The following is a 19943-nucleotide window of genomic DNA, read 5'->3' on the forward strand; positions in this document are numbered from 1 at the left end:
GAACCGCGTGACCGCTACGGTCGCAGGTTCGAATCCTGCCTCGGGCATGGTGTGGTGTCACCGCCAGACACCACACTTGCTAGGTGGTAGCCTTTATTTCGGCCGCGGTCCGGTAGTATACGTCGGACCCACGTGTCGCCACTATCAGTGATTGCAGACCGAGCGCCGCCACACGGCAGGTCTAGAGAGACTTCCTAGCACTAGCCCCAGTTGTACAACCGACTTTACTAGCGATGGTTCACTGACAAAATACGTTCTCATTTGCCGAGACGACAGTTAGCGTAGCCTTCAGCTACGTCATTTGCTACAACCTAGCAAGGCTCCATTATCATTTGCTGTTTATCTTGTGATGCATGTACCGTCAGACCGATGTTCACCAATTATAGATTAAAGTTAAGTATTCCAGAAGCTACGTACCTTTTTTGCTAGTCTCAATTCCTTGTCATTTTCCAGACCTCACGCCAGCCTGCGTGAGCTTAAACGCGTGCCTTTCGGCTTCCTGTCATAGTGGATTGGCTGTCTTGCCAGTCCACAACACATGGATGTGTGTGATGTCCTTAGGTTAGTTAGGTTTAAGTAGTTATACGTTCTAGGGGACTGATGACCTCAGATGTTAAGTCCCATAGTGCTCAGAGCCAGCCACTCGAATAGTAAACGGTTGTGGAAGTACACTTGACCTCTTAGCATCCGCAGATAATATTGAGCATCAAACCAGAAGGTCGAAATTTAGCGCGGACTTCAATGTGAGACGCTATTGATAATTTCCACAACGAAACTTTGTCTGGAAACCTGGCAGGAAGTCCAAGCCTGGTGTTACGTAAGTATGCTAGCGGTAACACACAAGAAATGTCTTCCCTGAGCGATAGCAGTAGAAACATCGTCGATGACAGTGCTGCTGAAATAGAGTTGCTAAACACAACCGTCAGAAATTCCTTCACCAAGGAAGACGAAGTAGAAATGCCAGAATACTATACAAGTACAGCGGCCAACAAGGGTAACTTAGAAACAGATATCCTCGGAGCAGTGAAGCACTCAAATCACTTAATAAAAGCACATCTTGCGGTCCAGATTATATACCAATTAGGTTCCTTTCACATTATTCTGATGCAAAAGCTCCATCCTTAACAATCATATACAACAGCTCGCTCGATGAAGGATCCTTACCTAAAGACTGGAAAGTTGTTCAGGTTATGCCAATATTCAAGAAAGGCAGAAGGAATAACTCACTATATTACAGACCCACATCATTAACGCTGATATTCACCACGGTTTTGGGACATATATTGCGTCCGAACATGATGAATTACCTTGAAGAGAACGATCTGTTCGCACATAGTCAACACAGATTTAAAAAAAAAATAAAAAATAAAAAAAAATCGTTAACTAGCTCTTTCAACACATGAAGTGTCGAGTGCTATCAAGGGATTTCAAATTGATTCGGCATTTCTAGATTTCCAGAAGGCTTCTGACACCGTACCCACAAGTGGCTTGTAATCAAATTGCGTGCTTATGGAATATCGTCTCTGTTATGCGATTGGATTCGTGATTTCCTGTCAGAGAGGTCACAGTTCGTAGCAACTGACGGAAGCTCATAGAGTAAAACAGAAGTGATTTCTGGCGTTCCCCAAGGTATATTATAGACCCTCTGCTGTTCCTTATCCATATAAACGATTTAGGAGACAATCCGAGCAGCCGTCTTAGGTTGTTGCAGATGATGCTGACTAGTAAAGTCATCATAAGATCAAAACCAATTGCAAAACGATTTCGATATCTACGTAGTACGAAAATTAGCAATTGACCCTAAATAATGGAAGTGTAAGGTCATCCACATGAGTGCTAAAAGGAATCCGTTAAACTTGGGTTACACGGTAAAAAAATCAAATCTAAAGGCCGCAAATTCAACTAAATATCTAGGAATTACAATTACGAATAACTTAAATTGCAAAGAACACAGCTAATATGTTGAGAGACACGAACCAAAGCCTGCTTTTTATTGGCAGAACACTTAGAAGATGCAACAGCTCAACTAAAGACACTGTCTTTCCTGCGCTTGACTGTCCTCTTTTTGGAGTTCTTCTGCGCGATGTGGGGTCCTCACCAGATGAGGTGAACGGAGTGCATCGAGAAAGTTCAAAGAAGGGCCGCACGTTTTGTATTATCGAGAAATAGGGTAGAGAGTGTGACGGACAGGATTTGGGACGGGCATAATTAAAACAAGGGCGCTTCTCGTTGCGTTGGGATCTTCTCATGAAATTTCAATCACCAACTCTCTCCTCCGAATGCAAAAAAGTTTTGTTAACGCCAACCTACATAGTGAGAAACGATCATCATAATAAAAAGGGAAATCAGAGGTCGCACGGAAAAATATAGGTGTTCCCTTTTTTCGCGCGCTGTTCGAGAGTGGAATAATAGAGAATTAGTGTGAAAGTGAAACTTCCTGCCAGATTAAAACTGTGTGCCGGACCGAGACTCGAACTAGCAGGAGAGCTTCTGTGAGGTTTGGAAAGTGGGAGACGAAGTACTGGCGGAAGTAAGGCTGTGAGGTCGGGGCGTGAGTCGTGCTTGGGTAGCTCAGTTGGTAGAGCACTTGCCCGCGAGAGGCAAAGGTCCCAAGTTCGAGTCTCGGTCCGGCACACAGTTTTAATCTGCCAGGAAGTTTCATATCAGCGCAAACTCCGCTGCAGAGTGAAAATTTCATTCCACTGTGAAAGTGATTTGATGAACCTTCTCCCAGGCACATTATAGGGTCTGTTCGATCACAAGAGATGCAGAGAATAAGAAAATTAACAATTGTTGACATGGAACAGTACTAATCTAACACTTACTTGCCCCAGCAAAGACTGAAGAATTTAGGTGAATGGGACAAGAAAATAACCTACATGTGAATTATGGGAAGATAAATATGTGGTGGTCACACAATGATTGTCTAAACCTCCCAGAAGATTGAAAAACTACAAATGTAACTAACATTGCCAGAGGAGTCATTAATGAACCTTCACTCGAGGAGAGTATAGGACTGGGAGAATGAAGTAATCCTAACAGCCCTACAAATGCACGGTAAGTCTCACATCCTGGTCGCGCCCCTCCAAGTTCTCATCATATTCAGCACTCAGTTGTGTGGAGAGCTGCAAACTCTGTCAATCTCCAGATGTCAATACTAATAAAGGTTTTACGGCCTACCAGCCCCGTCAGGTGGTTTAAAATCCACGAGCTTTCGGCCAAGTACTTCTTGGACCACATCAACAACATCCATGCCGGCCGCTGGTGGCCGAGCGGTTCTGGCGCTACAGTCTGGAACCGCGCGACCGCTACGGTCGCAGGTTCGAATCCTGCCTCGGGCATGGATGTTTGTGTTGTCCTCAGGTTAGTTAGGTTTAAGTAGTTCTAAGTTTTAGGGGACTTATGACCTCAGCAGTTGAGTCCCATAGTGCGCAGAACCATTTGAAATCATTTTTTGAACAACATCCATGACATCAAGTTCACGATGGAGACAGAGTTTGCCGTTCCTTGATGTCCTCGTCCGCCGCAAAGCAGCTGGGTGTCTCAGTCACAGCGTTTACCGGAAACCCACCCACGCAGACCGATATCTGCACGCTAACAGCTATTACCATCCGTCGCAGGAAAGTTCTGTTCTAAGGACCTTAGTGCATCGAGCCGAAACCGTCTCGGATTCTGAAAACTTGCCGAAGGAACTGAGCCACTTACGGAAAATATTCAAGGAAAACGGCTACAACAACCGTCTGATTTCGCAAGCTATCTTTCCGAAAACACGCAAGCGGAAAGACTCCATGGAGGACTCGTAGAAGTTTGCGTTCTTGCCCTTCTGTGGTTCAATAACAGGAAAGATAAGCCGGCTCCTAAAGAGGCATAAAATCGATTCGGTCTTCAGGGCTCCAGCAAAAATTTGATAACTCTTCAGGCCTGTGAAAGACGACGTAGGCCTCAGAACGCCAGGAGTGTATAAAATACCATGTGGGTGTGGGCGGTTGTATTTCGGACAGACTGTGCGTGCCATTTAACAGCACTGTGTAGAACACGAGAGATGTTTACCTCTACGGTACCCAGAGAAATCAGCGGTAGCAGAGCATGCGTTAGAAAACGGTCATCATAGCGCATTCGACGAGATATCCTATTATCACATGGACTAACAGTTTTTGGGATAGCATAATAAAAGAAGTGATCGAAATAAAACTATGTGACAACACGCTCAATAAAGACGGCGGCCTGCAGCTAACCACAGCGTGGGACTCGGTCGCACAATGCAAACATTACCATATTTGGTGCCGGAGCGGGTACCAGTGACGTCACGGAAGGCAGCGCGGCTATATAAGGACGGCAGCAGCAACCAGAAGACTGTCACCACTTGACAATGGCAGAGGAGTACTCGGCGAAAGCTCGTGGATTTTAAGCCAATTGACCCGGCGGGAAGCCTGAGAAACATTTATTAGTACATATCGCCGTGAAACTGTACACTCCTACGTCCAGATGAAGTCTCTCAACCAAATAATCTATTCACAGTCCCTAGAAGAAGTCTCCTTCACCTCGACCTGAGTGAAGATCGTACATTCTAGCTTCCTACTCCTCACTACAAGCCCACGCAATCCGTGTGTGCCAATGAAAAACGCTCTGCAAAATGTTGCCCAATGGTTTTTGCTAACAAGACAACTACCTCCTTTCATAGCAAAAGTTCTCCAGCATTAACCACTCGTCACATACTCATACATGCAGTTCTTAAACAACTCTCCTACTCCTTAGATGCATTTGCTACTATAGACATATTTACATTTCTCGAAAGCTGGCGTCCCGGCATCTCCTACTCTGTTATTTTATTTTTAGATTAGCCAGTGAGAAGCCCTCTTACATGTAAATGAAATGATTGTACGGGATTGTTGGCCGGGAAGCCCCGTTCGGGGGATTTCGGGCGCCGTATTGCAAGTCCTTTTTAGGTGACGCTACATCGGCGACTTAAAAAAAAAAAAAAGAATCCATGTCCACAATACAGGTCTGTTGCTTCTCACGGAACGCCGAGATGTTTGTCTGCCTTCGAATTCCCCTCGACCAACATTCTTGGAAGGCGACACCTCGGCATAAAATAAGGTTCCTTTGAAGAATATTATTGCAGATGGCACTCCTTGTAAAAACTTTTTACTCTTCAAAGTGCAGGTGTTTGACACGCCCTGGACCCCTACCATGCAGCACGCATTATACAACGAACTGCAGGAATGCAATAACAGAGTCCGGGTCGCTGGCTGATAGCTGCTCTGAGCTGTCAGCTTGTCCCCCTCCCCCCCCCCCCCCCCCTTGCACTTTCCTCTGAAACCTCCAGCGGGATCAGTCCTAACACCGAGTCAGTTGGGCCACTGCACCCAGCCTGGCGCCGGCCCGGGTGGCCGAGCGGTTCTACGCGCTACAGTCTGGAGCCGCGCGACCGCTACGGTCGCAGGTTCGGGCTTGGATGTGTGTGATGTCCTTAGGTTAGTTAGATTTAAGTAGTTCTAAGTTCTAGGGGACTGATGACCTCTGGTGTTAAGTCCCATAGTGCTCAGAGCCATTTGAAGCCAGCCTGGCTCATCACGTACACAAATAAAGTACAGAAAATATTACATGCAAAACAAGCACTGTGAGAGACAAAGCATTACTATGGTGGTACAAAGCTTAATCCTGCCAATCACATACATAATTAATTACAAATGTTAACTATTTTGTTGTCAGAATGGAATTCAGATAGTAAAGATTTTAAATCAGTTATGATTTTCACAGCAAAGGACCTGGAAGAGCACTTGAACCGAATGGAAGGTGTCTTTAAAGGAGAATGTAAGATGAACATCAACAAAAGCAAAACGAGGTTAAAGGAATGTAGTCGAATTAAATCAGGTGATGCTGAGAGAATTAGATTAGAAAATGAGACACTTAAAGTAGTAGATGAGCTTTGCTATTTGGGGAGCAAAATAACTGATGATGGTCGAAGAAGAGAGGATTTGAAATGTAGACTGGCAATGGCAAGGAAAGCGTTTCTCAAGAAGAGAAATTTGTTAATATCTAGTGTAGATTCAAGTGTCAGGAAGTCTTTTCTGGAAGTCTTCTTCTACTATGTAAGTGAAACATGGACGATAAATAGTTTGGACAAAAATAGAATAGAAGCTTTCGAAATGTGGTGCTACAGAAGAATGCTGCAGATTAGATGGGTAGATCACATAACTAATGAGCAGGTACTGAGTAGAACTGGCGAGAAGACAAATTTGTGGCACAATCTGACTAAAAGATGGGATCGGTTGGTAGGACATCAAGGGATCACCAATATCGTGTTGGAGGGAAGCGTGAGGGCTAAAAATCATAGAGGGAGACCAAGAGATGAATGCAATAAGCAGATTCAGAAGGATGTAGGTTTCAGTAGTTACTCAGAAATGAAGAAACTTGTACAGGATAGAGTAGCACGGAGAGCTGCATCAAACCACTCTCTGGACTGAAGACCACAGCAACAACACATGAGACGTGCTAGAGTGGCAGTGAACTGCTGTGAACTCTGCAAGCCACTTCGTATTGTGTGGCGGAGTGAACTCCTTTCGTTTGCCCTTCCTGGTTCCACTCACGAATGTTGTGTGGGATGGACAGCTGTTGGTGAGTCTCCGCGTGAGGCCCAGTATCTCTGATATTTTCATCGTGCTCATTGTGGGTGACATGTGTGGAAGGACGTAATATATAGCTTGTAACGCTTATAACAGAGCGAGGTGGAATTATGTTACTTGTCCTTTGCCACTCCTGATGCTAATACTAAAATTTTTCTTCTACGGCCTCTTATCATTAGTTATGGATATATTATTTGTACGCAAAACTACCTAAGTCTTAGTCGTCCAGTAGTTCACTAAACTTTATTATTCACAGTGTAATTCACAATCTGCTGACAACAGCAGCGTAAGTAGTTCACATGGAAACAAAATTTAACGAAGAAATATTCGTAGTTTACTATACTTGTGAACCATGTGCTCTTCAATATTCCACCCTGGTACAAATTTTTTCTAGATTGACGTAGCTTATTTAAAAGCTCTTGATCTGCTCTTTCAGGCAAACGTTTTACTTTTCCTAAAAACTTAATTTTTCAAAAGTTATATGTATTAAAAATTTTGGTTTTCCAGAATATTCCAACCTTTTCAAAATCCCGTGCTATACCTAATTTTGTAGTCTAATTTTTGTGTTTCAAAAAATGTATACTTCTACTGAAATAACCTGTTACTTTATTAATTTATTTTATTAATTATTGGAATTAGAGAATTTCACTATCAAGAAAACTGTTGTCAAACTTCAGGAATCTGTGTTTGAATTAAAACATTCCTCTAATAAAGTAGCAGCTATTATTTTGTCTTTTACCAATTACTCAGACTTTGGTTAAGAAATTTCCTTCACTGCTCATTGTCTCTGTGTAGCTTTCAATTTTTATTTCTTTTTTGTTAGTACCTAAAATGTAATAGCGCAGTATTTTACCTATTTGTAACTTCTGTAATACGTGCTACAGTAAAAATGGGTTTTGCACAAAGCAGCCGTTAGCGATTAGTAATTGCTGTGTAAAGTAGCAAGTCAACTAGTCGTGGCTGAGGAGCGCCATGTAATTTTCCTTCAGTCGTGGAACAGTTGCCAACCGCCATGAAGACGTTCAGTTATTAAGTTGACCATTGCCACTTCTGACCTTTTTGAAACTTCTTCTGATTGGTGTGGCATACCGGTCTGCATTACGATACTGATGCACATTCATCCTGAAAGGCTGATCATCAAATCAAATTTAGTGTTAATAAAGATGAAGAGAATGAAAAGCAAATTCTACACTGCTGCGTAAGTTATTTAACAACGGTTCACCACATTCAGTAATTACAGAAAGAAGACGAAAGAAGAAATTGGACGAGGCAGAGGCATACGAAACAGAGCTGTAAGTTACACGGTCTCTGAATTTTAACAATAAAGCATTCCACGGTACACAACGTCTCTGTTGAAACATGTGCCACGCGGCTTTGTTGAGCATTTCCGCAACGCCTTCTAGCTTACTCTCTGCTACAGATTCTGCCTGTTAAAATTACCAGACTGACGAGCAATACTTTAGACGTAGTCAGAAGAATGTTTACTGAGCCACCTTTTTTGCGAAGATGAGTTGAATTTCTTTAGGATTCTTCCAATAAATCACAGCATGGCATCTGTTTTTCTTACAAGTAGATTAATATGGTCATCCCAATTTCGGTCGCTGCAGACAATTACTTCGTAGTATTTGACGGTTATCACTGCTTCCAGCAATTTATCGCCATTTATCGTCGAATCGTAATTGATCTCTTTGCGTATTTATGCAAAATACGTTACATTTATTTAAGTTCAGGGTACCTGACATTCACTGTAGTCGTCGATTCTCTGCAGATCTTTCTGCTGTCCGTTATACCGTTATGCCATTGCTGTTTTCCCCTAGACAACAACAATATCTCACAATGTCTCACGGAGTTCTCGACGTTATTCATTTTGTCGTTTATATTCATTGCCTGAAAACAAAAGTGAAGCACCCAGAAGAGGTGAATGAAACGAAATGAAACATCTCGGGTTGAGAGGGCACGTGGAATTATCACACTTACACTACTGGCCATTAAAATTGCTACACCACGAAGATGACGTGCTACGGACGCGAAATTTAACCGACAGGAAGAAGATTATGTGATATGCAAATGATTAGCTTTTCAGAGCATTCACACAAGGTTGGCGCCGGTGGTGACACCTACAACGTGCTGACACGAGGAAAGTTTCCAACCGATTTCTCATACACAAACAGCAGTTGACCGGCGTTGCCTGGTGAAACTAATTGTTGTGATGCCTCGTGTAAGGAGCAGAAATGCGTACCATCACGTTTCCGACTTTGATAAAGGTTGGATTGTAGCCTATCGCGATTGCGGTTTATCGTATCGCGACATTGCTGCTCGCGTTGGTCGAGATCCAATGACTGTTAGCAAGATATGGAATCGGTGGGTTCAGGAGGGTAATACGAAACGCCGTGCTCGATCCCAACGGCCTCGTATCACTAGCAGTCGAGATGACAGGCATCTTATCCGCATGGCTGTAACGGATCCTGCAGCCACGTATCGATCCCTGCCATAACAGATGGGGACGTTTGTAAGACAACAACCATCTGCACGAACAGTTCGACGACGTTTGCAGCAGCATGGACTATCAGCTCGGAGACCACGGCTGCGGTTACCCTTGACGCTGCATCACAGACAGGAGCGCCTACTATGGTGTACTCAACGACGAACCTGGGTGCACGAATGGCAAAACGTCATTTTTTCGGATGAATCCAGGTTCTGTTTACAGCATCATGACGGTCGCATCCGTGTTTGGCGACATCGCGGTGAACGCACATTGGAAGCGTGTATTCGTCATCGCCATACTGGCGTATCACCCGGTGTGATGGTATGGAGTGCCATTGATTATACGTCTCGGTCACCTCTTGTTCGCATTGACGGCACTTTGAACAGTGGACGTTACATTTCGGATGTGTTACGACCTGTGGCTCTACGCTTCATTCTATCCCTGCGAAACCCTACATTTCAGCAGGATAATGCACGACCGCATGTTGATGGTCCTGTAGGGGCCTTTCTGGATACAGAAAATGTTCGACTGCTGCCCTGGCCAACACATTCTCCAGATCTCTCAGCAACTGAAAGCGTCTGGTCAATGGTGACCGTGCAACTGGCTCGTCACAATACACCAATCACTACTCTTGATGAACTGTCGTATCGTGTTGAAGCTGCATGGACAGCTGTACCTGTACACGCCATCCAAGCTCTGTTTGACTCAGTGCCCAGGCGTATCAAGGCCGTTATTACGGCCAGAGGTGATTGTTCTGGGTACTGGTTTCTCAGGATCTATGCACCCAAATTGCGTGAAAATGTAATCACATGTCAGTTCTAGTATAATATATTTATCCAATGAATACCCGTTTATCATCTGCATTTCTTCTTGGTGTAGCAATTTTAATGGCCAGTAGTGTATTACATAACGGCGTCAAATCTACAAAGGGCTTCGCAGTATGAGCACTCTTACCACTATAAGGTTGCAATCTCACTGGCTCGGATGCATGCAGTAATGAGGTTGGAAAGGGTGCTATAAAGCCGCTGTATCCTCTCCTGAGCCAAGCTGGCCACAACTGTTGTAACTGGTCTTTGATACTCTAGATACTGGCAGTAGGACGGACTTGACGTCCGAGCTGCACCTACACATGTTTTATGACGTACAGGCTGGGGATCTTGCTGGCCACAAGCGCACAGTTCGTAGAGACACGTGGCGCATTTGGATGAGCATAGTTCTGTTGAAAACTGGTACCGAAATACTGGCACAACGCCCGTGACGTACCGTTGTCCAGTCAAAGTTCCCTCAAAAGCGTGACTTATAGTCACATACGATGATTCTCGACACCAGACGTCAGGAGTAACATCACAATGGCTATCTCAAAAACTGAAAGAATGGGGCCTCCTTCGAGGTCGCCATACTAGCCAACGTTGGCCATTCAGGGTATTTTATCGCCGAAGACAGTGCGACGACATTAATCAGCAGACTATGCTTCCTGGACACTGCACTAGTACAAACGGAGTTGACCGTGTTGTGGTGTTAACAGTAGCCTGTGGGTGGGACGATAATTCCCTAGTCCGGCGGCCGGCCGAAGTGGCCGTGCGGTTAAAGGCGCTGCAGTCTGGAACCGCAAGACCGCTACGGTCGCAGGTTCGAATCCTGCCTCGGGCATGGATGTTTGTGATGTCCTTAGGTTAGTTAGGTTCAACTAGTTCTAAGTTCTAGGGGACTAATGACCTCAGCAGTTGAGTCCCATAGTGCTCAGAGCCATTTGAACCATTTGAACCTAGTCCGGCAGCTGCCAGCCTTCAACAAATGGTGCGGGATGACACAGAATGTTACTGGTTCTCGGATGGCAGGCGCTGATGTGAAGAGGTTAGAGTGTGCTTTGTGCACAACATGGGGATCCTTGGTTCACGATGAGTATGCCTACCCTCATGTTCCCATGCAGTCCAGCATGAGGCCACTGTCGCTTCATGCTTCAAAAACCTGGATATTGCACATTCGACCAGCCTGACCAAATGAAGACACATTAATGGGGTTGCTTACAAACTCTACAAGGCGCTGATAACGCTGTCTCAAACAAATACGCAGCGTTTCCGTGTCTTCCACAGTGATCCTGAACATCTTGTCCTTGATATGCACTTCAGGCCTGGTAATTACGTCAGCCACGAACAATACTTAATGCAATTATGGTGGCTGTTCCATCTGTCGCAGAAAATTGGAGTTCTAACCATACACGTCAATGGAGTGTACGTATACGAAATTACAGGCGATGAAAAAAATATGGACACACCAAAAACACAATACCTTACCATGCTTAATACGGTGGAGGGAACCCGTTGGCATTCAAAACAGCTTCCAGTCCTCTCGGGATAGATAAATACATGTTCTATATGATTTTCAAGAGTACCCTGTACCATTATTCCTGCAAAATAATTGCGAGCTCAGGTAACGATTGGCAACGGCTTTGCCATAGTGGATACACAGGTTCCCATCAGATCACCGAAGTTAAGCGCTGTCGGGCGTGGCCGGCACTTGGATCGGTGACCACCCGGGCCGCCATTTTTCGGGGTGCACTCAGCCTCGTGGTGCCAATTGAGGAGCTACTTGACCGAATAGTAGCGGCTCCGGTCAAAGAAAACTATCATAACGACCGGGAGAGCGGTGTTCTGACCACACACCCCTCTTTTCCGCGTCCTCAGCTGAGGATGATACGACGGCCGGATGGTCCCGATGCGCCACTTGTGGCCTGAAGACGGAGTGCTCAGGTAACGATAATGCAGATAGATAGCTATCATACGCCAATCTTGCCAAAGTAGATTACAAAGTTTCAATAATATTGAGACCTGGTGACTGTGTTGGCCGGGGAAAATGCGACGATTCATCCTGGTAGTCATAGAACCAGACCTGGTCGATGCGAGCTGTGTGAACAGGGGCTCTGTCGACTTGCAACACAGCATCATCACTGGGGAGCAAACATATACCACGGGATGGAAATGATAGCCAAAATGGTCACGTAGTCCTTGGCAGTAATGTGACCTTGTACAGCAATCATGAGGCCCATGGATTACCACGTTATGGCTGCCCAAATCTTCACCGACTCCCCACCACATTTGGAACATGAACTCAACGAAAAATTGGAGCAGTCGTCCAAATGAGTTTTTCCCATTGCTTCAGCGTAACTTTCCTACCACCGGGTATTTGCATCACTGATGAGTGGTTTTGGACTTCCAGCTTGCTCTGCAGTGCGCTGCTGATGGAATTCCCTTCGTGTTATTTTGACACTGACAGGGTTCGCGAGTGCAACATTTAGGTCTGTAGTAACTTTTCAGCTGTCGTTTTCTTATTTTTCGTAACAATTGTCTTCGATGATTATATGTCACGATCACTGAACACAAAACTTCCTGGCAGATTAAAACTGTGTGCCGGACCGAGACTCGAACTCGGGACCTTTGCCTTTCGCGGGCAAGTGCTCTTGGAACACAGTTTTAATCCGCCAGGAAGTTTCATATCAGCGCACACTCCGCTGCAGAATGAAAATCTCATACTGAACACAAAGTTTCCTCCATGTTGTGACTTAGCGGATGATGTTTTTCAGCTTTCCATGTATGCGGTATAAATATTCGATGCGGTGCCTCTTGAAACACCAAACACATCGTCTATATTGTTTACTGAAGCACCCCACCATTCGCGCACCAACAACAGTGCTCACATTCGAATTAACATAGCTCCGACGTAGTGCACTCACAACTACACAGAGCACGGTTCGTACGGCGACTGACATTTGAACATGTCGAGAGCACTGAACAGTTGCCGTTCGTGGTAAAATACAGCAGCGCAACCTGCATGTTTGGCTGGCACCTACACTTACGTTCAAGCAGGCGTTTTCCGCGTTGTTCCCATGTTTTTATCCAACCCCTGTACACTGTCATTGTACCATGTTTTCTGGATGCTTCTGTTTCTGAAATGATAACTAAATCAAGACCCGAAGCTGTCGACAGGAGTTGATATATATCAACGGGGACAGTTGAAAATGTGTGCCCCGACCGGGACTCGAACCTGGGATCTCCTGCTTACATGGCAGATGCTCTATCCATCTGAGCCACCGAGGGCACAGAGGATAGTGCGCCTGCAGAGATTTATCCCTTGCACGTTCCCCGTGAGACCCACATTCCCAACTTAATATCCACACACTACATTCGTAGTACCCCTGCCCATTACACTCTTTACTCGCGGCAGACAATCTTACCGAGTCCCGTAAGAGTTCGGGCAATGCGTGTGCATCCAGCACAGAAGAAGAAGGTCAATGGCAGATTAGTCTTAACTATATGAAGATGGTATTTGTTCTTTCGGGCATGTCCGAAAGAACAAATACCATCTTCATATAGCTTCAGTTTTTGTCAGGCAGTGTATATTGTAAAGAGTAACGGCGTACAACACCCCTTGCGGCATTTGCAAAATTGTTTTTACATCTGACGATATCGCCCGATATAATCGACCGATAAACAATTTTTATTGAAACAAATTGCATTTTTGTTTCACAATGCAACAGCTATACTAGCAATAGGAACGCGTGTCGTTAGAGAAATCGCTTAATGGAGTTGAAATTTCATTTTTGGTCTGCAAATTTTTTTTCTGCACCTAGTCTCATCACTGCAGTAGCAAACAACGTATTTCTTTGTGCTCTCAGATTTCGCAATGTAACACATATCTCCGTGTTGCAAGGGATCCCAGACTTGGCAGGTGTTAGCCCAGAGAACTGTCCTTGATAGTCGTTGCGATCCGGTTTTTATTATACAACACGGTGGGCATCATGTCTTGTTTTACTCTTTACAGTTACATTTCTTTTAATCGTTTGTAGCGTGATGTAGTTTGTCCCGGCGGAGGTTCGAGTCCTCCCCCGGGCATGGGTGTGTGTGGTTGTCCTTAGGATAATTTAGGTTAAGTAGTGTGTAAGCTTAGGGACTGATGACCTTAGCAGTTAAGTCCCATAAGATTTCACACACATTTGAATATTTTTGTGATGTATTTTAGGAGAAATGCTTTTGTTTAAATCTCTTGAGCACGCCTTACTCTTTGAGATTCAGTTCTGTCGCTTGTGCGAATGTCGTGGTAAATTACAGGGGGCCGCTAGCAACGCAAAGTCTACGATACCCGAGTTCGAGGATGCACTTCGTCCGACAAGAGAAGGGTACGCAGAAAACTGGGACTCGGGTCTTCCGACGGTTACACGTCGGATGGCGAGCACCGTGCAAGGCACGAAAATAATTTGTAATAGAAACAGCTAAATAGAGATTGGTAGTTGTTTTTATAACATATAATACAATGATGGACCCGTCATGTTGCGAATTACTGACAAAATAGTACGATAGTGGTTGTCAGGAGGGAAGATGACGTCGATAACGTTTAAAGTTATGGATTTAGTTAGTATTCGCGAAGAATGTGCGTGTCGCGTTAGATAATAGGCGTATGTAACCATCAGTTCCACGTCAGCACAGCTTCCTTCCACGTAGGCGACGGTGACGATGAGCAGCGCTTTGGGGGGGGGGGGTAGCTTTAATACACTGCAGTACACAGTCCCGATAGATTCTTATCCGAGACTGTTGTCAAGTGATTAATATGGCAGAAGTAGAATGGTAATGTGATGTGACGCCATTCCAGAGCACCCACTCATACAAACACCACACATACCCACCCACCCACACATTCACAGCCACTTCTCCCCCCCCCCCCCCCCCTCACACACACACACACACACACACACACACACACACACACACACACACACAACACACACACACACACGCACGCACGCACGCACACACGTACCCAGGGTGACAATTATTGAACTATACGAAATAAAATCGTCATAACTTCAGAATGGTTTGCGTTAGGACGTTCAAATCGCATGGTTGGACGCTGGGCACGGTGGGAATTAGTATGCGCATTACGGTTTGGTTTAGCGACGAAGCCCACTTTCATTTGGATGGGTCCGTCAATAAGCAAAATTGGCGCATTTGGGGGACTGAGAATCCGCATATGGCGATCGAGAAGGCTCTTCACCCTCAAACGGTGACTGTATGGTGTGCAGTGTCCAATCACGGAATAATTGGTGCGACCATCCTGGATTTCGTTCCCATTATACAAAGTGACCTGATTTAGACAACAGGTGGTTCATGCACGACGGAACTCGATTCCGTCGAAGCAGGAGAGTGTTTGATGCGCTGGAGGAGCACTTTGGGGACCGCATTCTGGCTCTGGGGTACCCAGAGGCCACTGGCATAGGCCTCGATTGGCCGCCATATTCTCCGGATCCGAAAACATGCGACTCCTTTTTGTGAGGGTCTATTAAAGACAAGGTTGTAACTAAGCTGTTTAGGTTTTATATTCGTAATGCCACGTTGCGCTCTATATGAAAATCACTGACTGTGCTGTGTGAAGGCTGTGGTTGGTTTGCATTGTTGGAGTATGTGCTATTGTAGCGTTGGGCAGTTAGCTGTTAACAGTGCGTAGCGTTGCGCAGTTGGAGGTGAGCCGCCAGCAGTGGTGGATGTGGGGAGTGAAATGGCCGAGTTTTGACAGCGGATGATCTGGACGTGTGTCTATCAGAGACAGTAAATTTGTAAGACTGGATGTCATGAACTGCTATATATATTATGACTTTTGAACACTATTAAGGTAAATACATTGTTTGTTCTCTATCAAAATCTTTCATTTGCTAACTATGCCTATCAGTAGTTAGTGCTTTCAGTAGTTTGAATCTTTTATTTAGCTGGCAGTATTGGCGCTCGCTGTATTGCAGTAGTTCGAGTAACGAAGATTTTTGTGAGGTAAGTGATTTGTGAAAGGTATAGGTTAATGTTAGTCAGGGCCATTCTTTTGCAGGGATTATTGAAAGTCAGGTTGCGTTGCGCTCAAAATATTGTGTGTCAGTTTAAGCACAGTCATTTATAATTTTTCTAAGGGGACGTTTCAAGGTGTACAGCAGTAACCCCGAAAGCACTTCTGAGATGAAAACAGCCATTCAGGAGGTCATCGAGAGCATCGATGTTTCGACATTTCAGCGGGTCATGCAGAATTTAGGTATTCGTCTGCGCCACATCATCACCAATTGTGGTAGGCATATCGAACATGTCATAACTTAAATTCGAATATCTGTAGTGACGTTTAGATGTTGAATAAAGTGTGTGAACGCCGTAGTTTCTTACTAATTTACGTTTTTTTCATAACATATGTATATGTACAGGATGTCTCATTTATCTTGACCACCCTAAATAACTTTTTGTCCAGATGAAAATTACAAAATGTTTCAAGCAAATGTTCTTTAGCCGTCAGGGGGACATCAATCAGCATGACTGCCTTCGTTGTAGCTTTGTTTTTTTACAAAGATATGAACAGTGGTATGACTTTTTTAAATGGCGCCCTGTATTTTTTACTCGTTAATTCATTTCCTCTCCTAAAGACCTATTTAAAAATATATCGCAGAGTACCATTCACTGAAACACAACGTCATTAATTACATAACACAACATTGACGCTGATGCTCCCAGCTCTTAGTGCAGGTACTCGGGGTAATGGAACACATCCACGTGCTGACGTTGACAAATGTAAACATAAGTAGAATGCACACCCGTCATTCCGTCGATCATCGTCTGTTGAAGAGTTGTGTGAGTAGAATGTACACCAACGAAGAGGAGGTAGATATGCTTCTCACCTATGGGGAATGTAAGTTAGCATAACAGTAATTACAATACTGTATTCTTATGTACGGGTACATTTAGTACAGTAGTTTAGTCCTTTTAAATACTATTGTGTAGAGTAGGCATACAGTAAAGGCTGTCCTTCCTACAAACTGCATCGACATAACAGCAGCTTGAACGCGAGACTGGCATTCCTAAACCAAGTGTACATCGTATTCTTACATGTCACCGGTTCCATCCTTACCATGTACACCTCCAGCAAGAATTGCATGGGAATGATTTCCAGAATCGTGTACAGTTCTGTCAGTGGGCACAGCAGCAAATCTTCGCCAACCCGAACTTCTTCTCCAATGTTCTATTTACCGATGAATGTTCCTTCTCAAACAAAGGACAGGTAAATACAAGGAAAATGCATTACTGGTCCAGCGACAACCCACGATGGCTTCGACAGGTGGAACATCAGCGTCAATTGAGAGTTATCATCTGGTGTGGGATGCTTGGTACTACACTTATTGGCCCTTATTTCATCAATGGTAGTCTAAACGGCACAGTTTATGGCAACTTCCTCAAACGAATTCTTCCTCCTCTTCTGACTGAAGTGCCGCTAAGGACCAGATCGCTTATATGGTATCAACACGATGGATGTCCAGCACATAATGCCTTGCGTGCACGTCTGTTCTGAACTGAAGGTATCCTGCCAGACGGATTGGTCGAGGAGGAACAGTAACTTGGCCTGCTGGGTCTCCTGATTTAAATCCCCTGGACTTTTTTCTTTGTGGATGCATTAAAGACGCTGTCTGTCGCGATATTCCAACAACTACAGAGGACATGCAGGAACGTATCGTGCTTGCTTGCAATTCTCTTCAACAGGCAACTCTGGTAGCAGTAAATAATTCTTTCATTCAACGAGTGCACCAATGTATCGGTGTCCAGGGTCACCACTCTCAGCACCTTTGAATGTTCTAATCCTGGGCAGTGGTACAGAAGAGTCAAAGTCAATTTTGTGCTACGTTTTTACTTGATTTTAATTTTTTGGACAACTCCAGAAAGTGGACGAGTTTGTAATCCCGGGCTCAAAATCAGTGTTGTGTTATGTAATTAATGACGTTGTATTTCAGTGAATGGTACACTGTGATACATTTTTGAAAAGGTCTTTAGGAGAGGAAATGAATTACCGAATAAAAAATACAGAGTGCCATTGAAAAAGGTCATGTTCATATCATTGTAAAAAACAAAGCTACAACGAAGGCAATTATGCTGATTAATGTCCCACTGACGGCTAAAGAACATTTGCTTGAAACATTTTGTAATTTGAATCTGGACAAACAGCTATTTAGGGTGGTCAAGATAAATGGGACACCTTTTATATATGTCTCACGCTGTTCTTCTCTCCTGTAGCTCTCTTATTTACAACCAATGTATCTCGACTGAGTGGTGACAGGCGGCGTTTTCAGATGAATCACGTTTCGTGCTACATCGGATAGATGACCGTTGCCGTGTACGGCCCTACAACAACCGTCGAAAGGGTCCAGGCCGGAGAAGAGAGCGTAATGGTATGGGAAATCTTTTCGTGGCATTCTCTGGGTGATCTGTTCATCAACGTATCAACACAATCTATTCTTGGGTATCACGTCCACGCCTTCAGGTAGTCTGTTCTTTACTCGGCACGTTAGTATCTAGCTGCAGGACAACGCAATGTGTCACCCTGTCTGTAGTGCACGTGCGTGGTTCGAAGGGCACCAAGATGAGTTACATTACTTCTCTGGCCGCCAAACTCCCCGGATTTAAACGTAATGGAAAATCTGTGGGACCACGTCGTTCGGACTGTTCGCACCGTGGATCCTCTACCAATAAACACATCGCAGCTGGCCAAGACAATGGAGTCGGCGTGGCTCCCACATCCTGTCGGTACCTTCCACAACCTCCTCGACTCTCTTCCTGCATGAACGCGCTGCAAAAGGTAGTTATTCAGCCTTTTGACAGCTCGTCACGTTAATGTGACTGGACTGTGTTTACCAATTACGTGTAGACCAAGTCATTTCATTGTTTATTTTGCCTTCGACCTTATCCAAAACTGCGCAAACAGTGCTTTTCTGCGCAGATTGTCAGTCCTGCACTGGAGTGCAGAATTCCGGTATTTATTGTTGGTATGCTGCACATCGACAGGATTTCTATTGTTGACTTCAACAGAGCTGATTCTTGGTTATCTTTCACATAGTCTGCCACTGCATAGTCTTCTTCCACTGCTTCGCTTGCAACAGTCCTCTAAGACCTGTTTTTCTGAGCAAATACAGCCTATCGACGTCACTGCCAACGTGGAGAGCATGGTGAACTGTATTTACAGATTATCCACTTCAACTGCTATTACTGCTACTGCTACTACTACCATTACTGCTACTGCTATTGTTATTACCATGCTCAGGCAGGACACCGTAATCAATTAAACAACGTAACAACTTCAAAAAATGTTATAAACAAACTATATCATATGAATAGCTACAGTGTGACAAAGGAAAGCTATAAATAAATAAATGAAATATACAGTTGGCAGGACAGCAAGAACTAACTGCAACAGTGGCGAAATCGGCACTCTCGATTCTGTTTCACTAGTTTTTTTAATCTATCGTCTTTCTGAACGTGCCCATACAACCATCTCAACACAGCAAATATTATATTACACATTGCAGCTTGTTCTGACAACTGAAAGTAAACATTAGTTTAAGTCGTACCCTGGTACGAAGCTACGTAGGCTTGAGGAAGGACTGATTCCAACATAAAACAAGTTTTAGAACTACGGTATACTGAAACGAGTAAACAAGAATAAAATACAGCAACGGATACACAGACCTAGTATGCTGTAAATATTCTGCTGGTAACACAATAAGAAATGATAAATCGCCGTTGGTACACATATGGGATATTCCCAATAAAATCCATATGAATGGATGTATTTCTAAATTACTGATAAAATATTCTTTTGTATGTCCTGCAAGAATTGTTACAAAAGCTGCGGATAGAGAATTGAATATTTGAGCTGGTCTATAAGTACCATTAAACAGAAGAGGAAAGGAGTTTGCAAGAATTAGATTTTGGTGTAACAGCTGTATAGTTGCACCAGTATTCAGACATACACACATAGGAGTTTCACTA

The sequence above is a fragment of the Schistocerca serialis genome, chromosome 4 (genome assembly GCF_023864345.2).
Source record: "Schistocerca serialis cubense isolate TAMUIC-IGC-003099 chromosome 4, iqSchSeri2.2, whole genome shotgun sequence".
NCBI classification, from domain to species: domain Eukaryota; kingdom Metazoa; phylum Arthropoda; class Insecta; order Orthoptera; family Acrididae; genus Schistocerca; species Schistocerca serialis.